The sequence below is a fragment of the Primulina eburnea genome, chromosome 17 (genome assembly GCF_022965805.1).
Source record: "Primulina eburnea isolate SZY01 chromosome 17, ASM2296580v1, whole genome shotgun sequence".
NCBI classification, from domain to species: Eukaryota; Viridiplantae; Streptophyta; class Magnoliopsida; order Lamiales; family Gesneriaceae; genus Primulina; species Primulina eburnea.
This window is the reverse complement of record NC_133117.1, coordinates 10,705,969-10,714,635: the sequence shown is the minus strand read 5'-3', so window position 1 is coordinate 10,714,635 and position 8,667 is coordinate 10,705,969. Positions and strand designations below refer to the sequence as shown.

At 36.1% G+C, this 8,667-nt stretch overlaps 1 long non-coding RNA gene across 1 annotated transcript; it reads left to right on the top strand.

Annotated features, from left to right (window-relative positions):
* Positions 1-2,160: 2,160 nt before the first annotated feature.
* Positions 2,161-3,322, top strand: LOC140817668 (uncharacterized). The gene is made up of 3 exons (XR_012114859.1): positions 2,161-2,270; positions 2,644-2,706; positions 2,830-3,322. It is a non-coding gene; the product is annotated as an uncharacterized lncRNA (long non-coding RNA).
* The last annotated feature ends 5,345 nt before the right edge of the window (positions 3,323-8,667 follow it).

Here is an 8,667-nt window from a genome sequence, read left to right as displayed (position 1 = left end):
TCTCACCGAGGAGTGAGTTGTGTTCTGATGCAGCAAGGACATGTTATTGCTTATGCCTCGAGACAGCTGAAGCCACATGAGACTCGTTACCCAATTCATGATCTTGAATTGGCAGCCATCGTCTTTGCTTTAAAGCTATGGCGACACTACCTTTACGGTGAAAAGTTCGAAATTTATTCTGATCATAAAGCTTGAAATATCTCTTTTCACAGTCAGAGTTGAATATGAAGCAACGAAGATGACTTGATTTACTAAAAGATTTTGATTGTGAAATCAAGTATTATCCAGGAAAATCCAATGCAGCAGCTGATGCACTGAGTCCAAAGGTATGTTCTTTATCCTTATCGACGATCGGTGTTTCGAATTTTGTAGAAGATTGTTGTTTGTCTGGATTATCTTTTGAAACAGATCGTCAGCCTCTGAGATTATATACTATTCGAGTTGAACCAGAACTGATATTGAGAATCAAAGAGGCACAGAAAGTTGATCAGAATGTGCAGAATTCGATTGCTATGGTCAAAGCTAGATATCAATCGGAATATCAGGTTTGTGACGGTGTTTTGTATGTGAATAATCGTATTGTTGTGCCGAATCTTTCAGATTTGAGACAGTGGATACTAGCAGAAGCGCACAACAGTCGTTTTAGCATTCATCTTGGTGGCAGAAAAATGTATAATGATTTGAAGACACAGTATTGGTGGAAACAGATGAAATCTGATGTTACCGAATTTGTAGCCAAGTATCTGAATTGCCAACAGGTGAAAGCAGAAAGAAAGAAACCAGGAGGATTGTTACAGAGTTTGTCTATTCCTGAATGGAAATTGGATCACATTTCCATGGATTTTGTGACGCAGTTACCGAGATCCTCCAGAGGTTGTGATGCGATTTGGGTCGTGATTGATCGATTGACCAAATCTGCATGCTTTATCCCATACAAGATGACATACAGACGTGACCAGATGGCCGATATTTATGTCAGAGAAGTGGTCAGATTGCACGGAGTGCCGAAGTCAATTGTTTCAGACCATGATCCTAGGTTTACTTCGCACTTCTAGCAGAGTTTACAGCAGGCTCTAGGTATGAAGTTACATCTGAGTACCGCATATCATCCATAGACTGACGGACAGTCAGAGCGGACTATCCAGACACTAGAAGATATGCTGAGAGCTGTAGTGCTTGATTTTAGCACTAGTTGGCAAGATGCATTGCCACTTTGTGAGTTTTCGTACAATAATAGCTATCAGACGAGTATTGAGATGGCTTCGTTTGAAGCATTGTTCGGTAAGAAGTGCAGATCCCCTCTATATTGGGATGATATCTCTGAGGTACCTGAGTTTGGACCTGATATGATTAGATATATGACAGAAAAATGAAGCTGATTCAGAAGAGAATGAAGACAGCTTAAAATAGACAAGCCAATGTTCGACGTAGACCGTTGGTATTTGAGGCAGGAGACCGAGTATTTTTAAAGATTTCAGCTTTCAGAGGAGTTGTAAGATTTGGCAAGAAAGGGAAGCTGTCTCCACGATATATTGGGCCGTACGAGATTCTCGAGAAGATAGGAGATTGTGTCTATCGACTCTCATTACCGCCTTCTCTATCTGGAATACCTGATGTCTTTCATGTATCTATGCTGCGGAAGTATCTCCCTGATGATTCTCACATTATTCAGCCAGACGAGGCAGAACTTGATGAATCTCTGAGTTACATCGAGAAACCAATCCAGATTATTGATCGTAAAGAAAAACAACTCAGAACGAAGATCATTCCTCTTGTGAAAGTCCAGTGGACTCGTCATGACATTGAGGAAGCTACTTGGAAGATATGTGAGTATTTTATTTTAGCTTCTGTTATATCTTCTTATCTTATATGATTTGACTGCCTACGATTTCGAGGACGAAATCATGTCTCAGAGGGGGAGAATTGTAAGGCCCTATATTTTATCTTTTTAATTCGAGATTATTTAATTAATGAATTATGGAATGTTGAGTTATATTCCATGATTTTACAATTCCATAGAACTGAAATTGAATTAAAAAGAGTTGTGAGGACTAAATTGTAAATAATGAAGATTTCAGGGGCTAAAGTGCAATTAATGATATTTAGTGGGACACTTCCTTCACAATTCAAAAGCAAGAAACTGAGAGTTCTCCAGAGCAAATTCTCTCAAGATTCAATTTTTCTTAGAATTTGATTTTCTACGATCCGTCTGTCAGAATTTCAATCCGATCACGGTTCTGTACTCCTCTTGTCAACAGCTACAACTGGACGTAAGTTTTATTGAGTTCTGTTATAATTTGAAATTATGATATTGGAGGAATTATTATTTGGTCATTATATGGTGTTCTGGATATGTTAGACATCGTAGAATCGAAGTCAGATCGAAGAACAGATTGATTATGGAATTGTTATGATTTTCTGATTATATTAATTGGAAATCGAACATATTTGGACTATTGACTGATTCTGGATTGTATCGGATATTGGTTATGATTTGTAATTGATATCTGTTGATATTTATTGACGGGGATATCGGGATTGTGGCGTTATGCTGTTAATTTTGAATTAGATTCAGATTGATCGGATTTAGTATTGAATTTGGAATGAAATGTTGATATTACTATTCTCGATATGTCATTTCAGATTGATAGAGACAGTCTTGATTTCAGAATTTTCAATTCTTCAGACCGAGACTACGAACGAAAGGTATAAGTCGATGTTAACCGGGAGATTAACTTGAGTCAGATTGGACTCTAATTTCCCTAAAACCACATACTTTATTTTATTGCAATTGTTTGACATTGATATGATTAATCTATTGATTTATAGAAAGTAGAGAATAGCCGATAGTTATTGAGCGAGAGTCATTGACAGAAGGGCGAGACAGTGATAGAGTTGTCATTGGCCCATTATACATTGTCATAGGATAGCTTTGATGGATATGCCAAGCCTGTGGCGGATATACCAAGACACTGGATTATTGACTTATATTGATATTGCTTAGGGGCGGATCGACTCCTATCACCGAGATTCGATATATGTGTTAATGTCCAGGAACCGGGATCCCTAGATTAGAGATGAGTCGAGTCGGAGATGACGAGTTAGAGAGTTTTATCTATATTCACTAATGTGCCATAAATTATGATTCATGTTCTTAATACATGGTTTATGCTTTTGTATATGATTTTATGCATCGCATGTATACATTGCTTGTACTGGGATTTTATTCTCACCGGAGTTATCCGGTTGTTGTCGTGTTTGTATGTGTGCATGGCAACAGGTGGGACAGGATCAGGGTCGAGGAGTTGATGAGAGATCGCGATTAGAGTGGAGACTACAGACTTTGACGTTGCTGTAGATAGGATTCAGCACTTGACATTTAGTTTTTGAACTTTAGTTTGAGTTTGATGTTTGTTGTAGAAAACTTGTACTTTTATACTGATATGTATATTAGATTGAATTACATTACGTTCCGCAATGTTTTTTTTTAAAAATTAGACCCAGATTAATTAATTGATCCATTTATCCCAATGACGATTAAGAATATGATTAGCGTCCGGGTCCCCACAACTACGATATAAATTATTTAATTTAATCTATTCTAGATAAGAGAAGTGATTTTTTTGAATCATTAGACTAATTAAAATAAATTAAATTATTCTAAAGAATATAACACAATTCAATTAAATAACGGATTAAGCTTAGGAGAAATTCAAATTCAAATAAAATGACCGGGAATAAAAACGATACCAAACATCAATTATTGACACGTATTGGATTTGATCACAGTAATTATTCTAAAGTCACGATGAAATTTCATATCTTAATTATTAATCTTTTTCTAGAATTAATAATCTTATTTTTATTTAAAAGTCTAACTATTTATAATTGAATTTAATTAAATAAAAACACATTCAAAAACTATGGAATTCTATCTCTTTGCCTAAAATCGCACACTGAAACCGAATACTATTTTCAGTTGGTTTAACCATGTGTTGATCAATATTTTTGAAGCTATTTTAATCTACCCTCTTTCGATTCAAGACCAAACAACAAACATGCAATTAATTGACCAGATTAAATACAAGATATTTACGAAAATATCAATCACTAACATAAAATTAATCAAAATTCTAATCAATCCAATAAGCAAACAACGATCACAAGTTTGACCCTATCGTGGTCCAAGTCAAAAGATGACTAATTCAAAAATCAAATTTTTGGAAACTAAATTCTGGAGTTTGACAAAACATAAATCAATCGATTAAATCAACTAATACGCGAAAGCAAATTCGGCAGCTGGACTTATCGACTGAAATCAGCTGACACAAACTGATCAGTTGAGAACTGATCAGTTAAAACATTCAGCCGAAAATATTAAAGTCTCTCAACTGAAGATACCTCGGGAAAGATCATTCAACAGACAGAAAGACATATCAGACAGCAACTGAATATGGAAAGCCGCACCGCATAGAACAACGTATTTCGGCTATTGAAATTAAAACGCCGTTTTACAATCAATAATGAAGTGGCAATCAAGAACACTGTCCAAGAAATGATGAAGTGGCAATCAACGGATACATAAATTCAAAGTTACCGTTGAAAGATAAGTCTATAAATATGACTAAAGAGCAGTTGAAGAAAAACGACGATCTATCAATCTCAAACTTGCTATTACTCTGTCAAAATCTCAGCTCACTCTTATTAGATTTATTCGTAGCAATCAAGGCTACAAGTTGAGCAAACTAGCACTCTGTAATATTGATAATTCAATAAGTGCTAAGTTCAGTTACTCACAAAGATCATTGTATTATACTAAGAGTTTCAGTTTAGGCAGTAGATAAGTCCTAATTGAAGTGGGTCTGTACAAGTGTTGTACTCGATCAAAGTCTTTTAGTGAATATCCTATCCTTGAGATAGAAGGGGTGGCGTAGGAGTTATTCAAATCTCCGAACATCCAGAAACATATTGTGTTGCCTTTACTTCAGTTCTTCATTTTCAGTTAGATACTCTATCTTTCAATCAGTTTACTTTCCGCAACTGCTTATTCAGTTTAACTGATTGTTATTGACCGACGGGATACTTAGTTCAGTTTGTAATAAAACTGAACTACCTTTTTTGAAGAACATTTAAATTCGTAGAAGTGTTTATTCAACCCCCCCTTCTAAACACTCCTTAGTCAATAACCGATCATATCAAATGGTATCAGAGCAGGGCATATCCTATCAAAGACTATCTATACTCAATCTGATCACTATGTCCTCATTCAATAAGATTCCTATGTTCTCCAGAGAAGATTTCGATGATTGGAAAATCAGAATGCAGGCTCATCTAGCTGCACAAGACGATGACATGTGGTACGTTATAACCGACGGACCCATGAAGATTTTGAAAGCAAACACAGTTGTTGCTATTACTGAAGGGGCACCTCACCGAATTGAAAAGCCCAGAGATGAGTGGACTACTGAGGACAAGAGAAAGGCAAATCTAGACAATGTTGCAAAAGACATATTGTATAAGACACTGGACAAAGTAACGTTCAGTAAAATCAAAATGTGCAAAACCGCCAAAGAAATTTGGGAGAAGTTAATTCAACTTTGCGAAGGCAATGAACAAACCAAAGAAAACAAACTTTCAGTTGCTGTGCAGAAGTTCGACAACATCAGAATGAAGATGGGAGAAACAATGCACGAATATGATGAAAGAACCAGCTGTATCATCAACGAACTGAATGCACTTGGAAAAGTGTATACAAATAAAGAAGTAGCGTTGAAAGTAATCAGAGGACTTCCCAAAGAATGGGATGTCAAAACTATGGCAATGAGGGAATCCAAAGATCTGAACAAAGTTGAACTGCATGATTTATTTGCTGACCTTAAAGCATATGAGTTTGAACTTCAAACTCGAAAAGGAGAACCATCTACCCCAGCAGCAACTACTGCCTTGACTGCTGTTAGAAGTGAACCAACTGGTTCAGTTGAGAAAGCTGCTGATCAACTGAGCAATGATGCTATGTCACTATTCATTAAGAAATTTGGAAGATTCATGAGGAAAAATCAAGGAAATTTTCAGAAGAATTATCAAAGAAACAACTCCAGAGAAGAGTCTAATGTATGTTACAACTGTGGCAAATCGGGTCACTTTATTGCTAACTGTCCCAAGCCTAAAAAGGACAATCAAGCCTCAACTGAAAGAAAGAAGAAAGTGTATGAGTATAAGAGGAGATCTAAGGACGACAAGAAGCCTTACAAAAAGAAACATGAAGTACTCCTAGCTGAAGATAGCAAAGCCAAATGGGCAGAAACTGACAGCGAAGAGTCAGAACCAGAAAGTTCTTGCAGTTCTAGTGAGGATGAGGAAGAAGTAAAATGTCTGATGGCTGATAACATAGAAGATCAATCAAGCTATCAGCAGGTATTTGATTTTAGTTCAACTGATTTTACAAGAGAAGAACTCATCTCAACTCTTCATGACATGGTCAGTGAGTATCAAAAGCTTGCTTTATCGTTTGAAAAAACCAGAGCAAAGCAAGATGATCCCAAAGACGATAAAACAAAAACTGATGAATCAGTTGATATGTTGAGTCTGAGAAGGGAGATTGCTGAACTCAGTAATGAAAGAAGCAGGGATCAATTAATGATTCAAAAATTGTTGCTTGAAAATTCAAAGCAAAATGAGCTTATTCAGGCTTGGAACAAATCATCTAAAGCTTTAACTAATATACAGAATTCTCAGAAATCAGTTGATGATAAAACTGGTTTAGGATTCTGTAGTAAAGATGATTCGTCTTCCCAAGATACTCAACCAAAACTGAATATGAACAAAGGGAAATATATTCACTTTGTAAAATCAGTTATGGTACAAGAACAAGTAGAGCCGAGTAAACTGATTGAACAGCCATCTCAGAATATGAATAAAGGCAAGAGATGTGGCATTGGGTATAATCCAAAGGGTGAGACTGACTCATGGAGTCAGCAACTAAAAACTCTCAGCAGAAAATATTCAAATGGCTACTCAAACTACTACAACAGTAAGCCAGTTCAGAAAAGATATCGGTTGAACAATCAGTTGAAAAAGGACAAAACACATGTTGTATCATCCACACACCATACACCAAGCACACACAGACAAGGAAGGACCATATGGAATACAACAACATGACGGTCAGTTAGACTGATTCAAGTCTGGATTCCTAAAGGACTAATCAACTTTGGACCCAAATAGAAAAGGGTACCAAAATCTTATTTTGTGTTTAATTGCAGATAGTAGGTACAAGCATTGGATCAATATGGTATTTGGACAGTGGATGTTCACGACATATGACAGGAGATTCAAATTTATTATCTCAACTGGTCAAATACACTGGTCCAAACATCAGTTTTGGGGATAACTCCAAAGGTAAAACTGTGGGTAAGGGTAAGCTTATCCATGGTAACTTCACCATTAATGATGTTTTATTAGTCGAGAATCTTAAGTATAATCTGATAAGCATTAGTCAGTTATGCGATAATGGATTCTCAGTTCAGTTTGACAAACACTCCTGTTCAGTCAAAAACTCAACTGAAGAGATTATTCTAACTGGCAAAAGGTGTGGAAACACTTACAAAGTCAGCTGGAATGATCAACCTTATACAACAGTATGCTTTATTGCCTCTAAATCATCTCAAAACTGGTTGTGGCATAAAAGGTTAAATCATTTAAATTTTAAATCCCTTGCCTATCTGAGTAAGCATGAACTTGTAACGGGTTTGCCCAAAATAAATTTTTCAAAAGAAAAACTTTGCTCAGCATGTCAGTATGGAAAAAAAGTACGATCCTCTTTCAAAAACAAAGGCTGTAAATCTTCATCCCGATGCTTAGAATTATTGCACATGGATCTCTTTGGTCCAATACCAGTCATGAGCTTAGGGGGAATGAAATACACCTTGGTGGTCGTAGATGACTTTTCAAGATTTACTTGGGTTATATTTCTCAAATCCAAGGACCATACGGCTGCACAACTGATTAAACTCTTCAAAAGACTTTTAAATGAAAAATCAGTTGGGATTGATCGAATCAGATCTGATCGAGGAACTGAATTCATCAATCAAACACTTTCAAGCTTTTTAGAAAATACTGGAATCAAGCATGAGCTCTCAGCAGCAAGAACACCTCAGCAAAACGGTGTAGCTGAGAGAAGGAATCGGACTCTTAAAGAAGCTGCTAGAACAATGCTTGCTGATTCTGGTATTTCTCAAAGATTTTGGGCAGAAGCAGTAAACACTGCATGCTACACTCAGAACAGATCAATGATTAATAAAAATCACATGAAAACACCATATGAGATCTGTCATGGAAGAAAAAGCATAATCACTTACTTCAAAATATTTGGCTGTAGATGTTTTATTCATAACAATGGTAAAAATTATCTAAAAGCATTCGATGTCAAATCTGCAGAAGGAATATTCCTTGGATATTCATCAGTTAGCATAGCTTACAAGTATTTAATAAGAAAACCTTAAATGTTGAAGAATCTGCACATGTTGATTTTGATGAAACGGCACTAATTGATAAGCCAACAGATCAAGTTGAGCTAGCTGATCAATTTACAGATATCAGTCTGGAAGATTATGACTCAGACGAAAGTCGTAATAATCAAAATATCTTTCATACACCTAAACCTGAGAT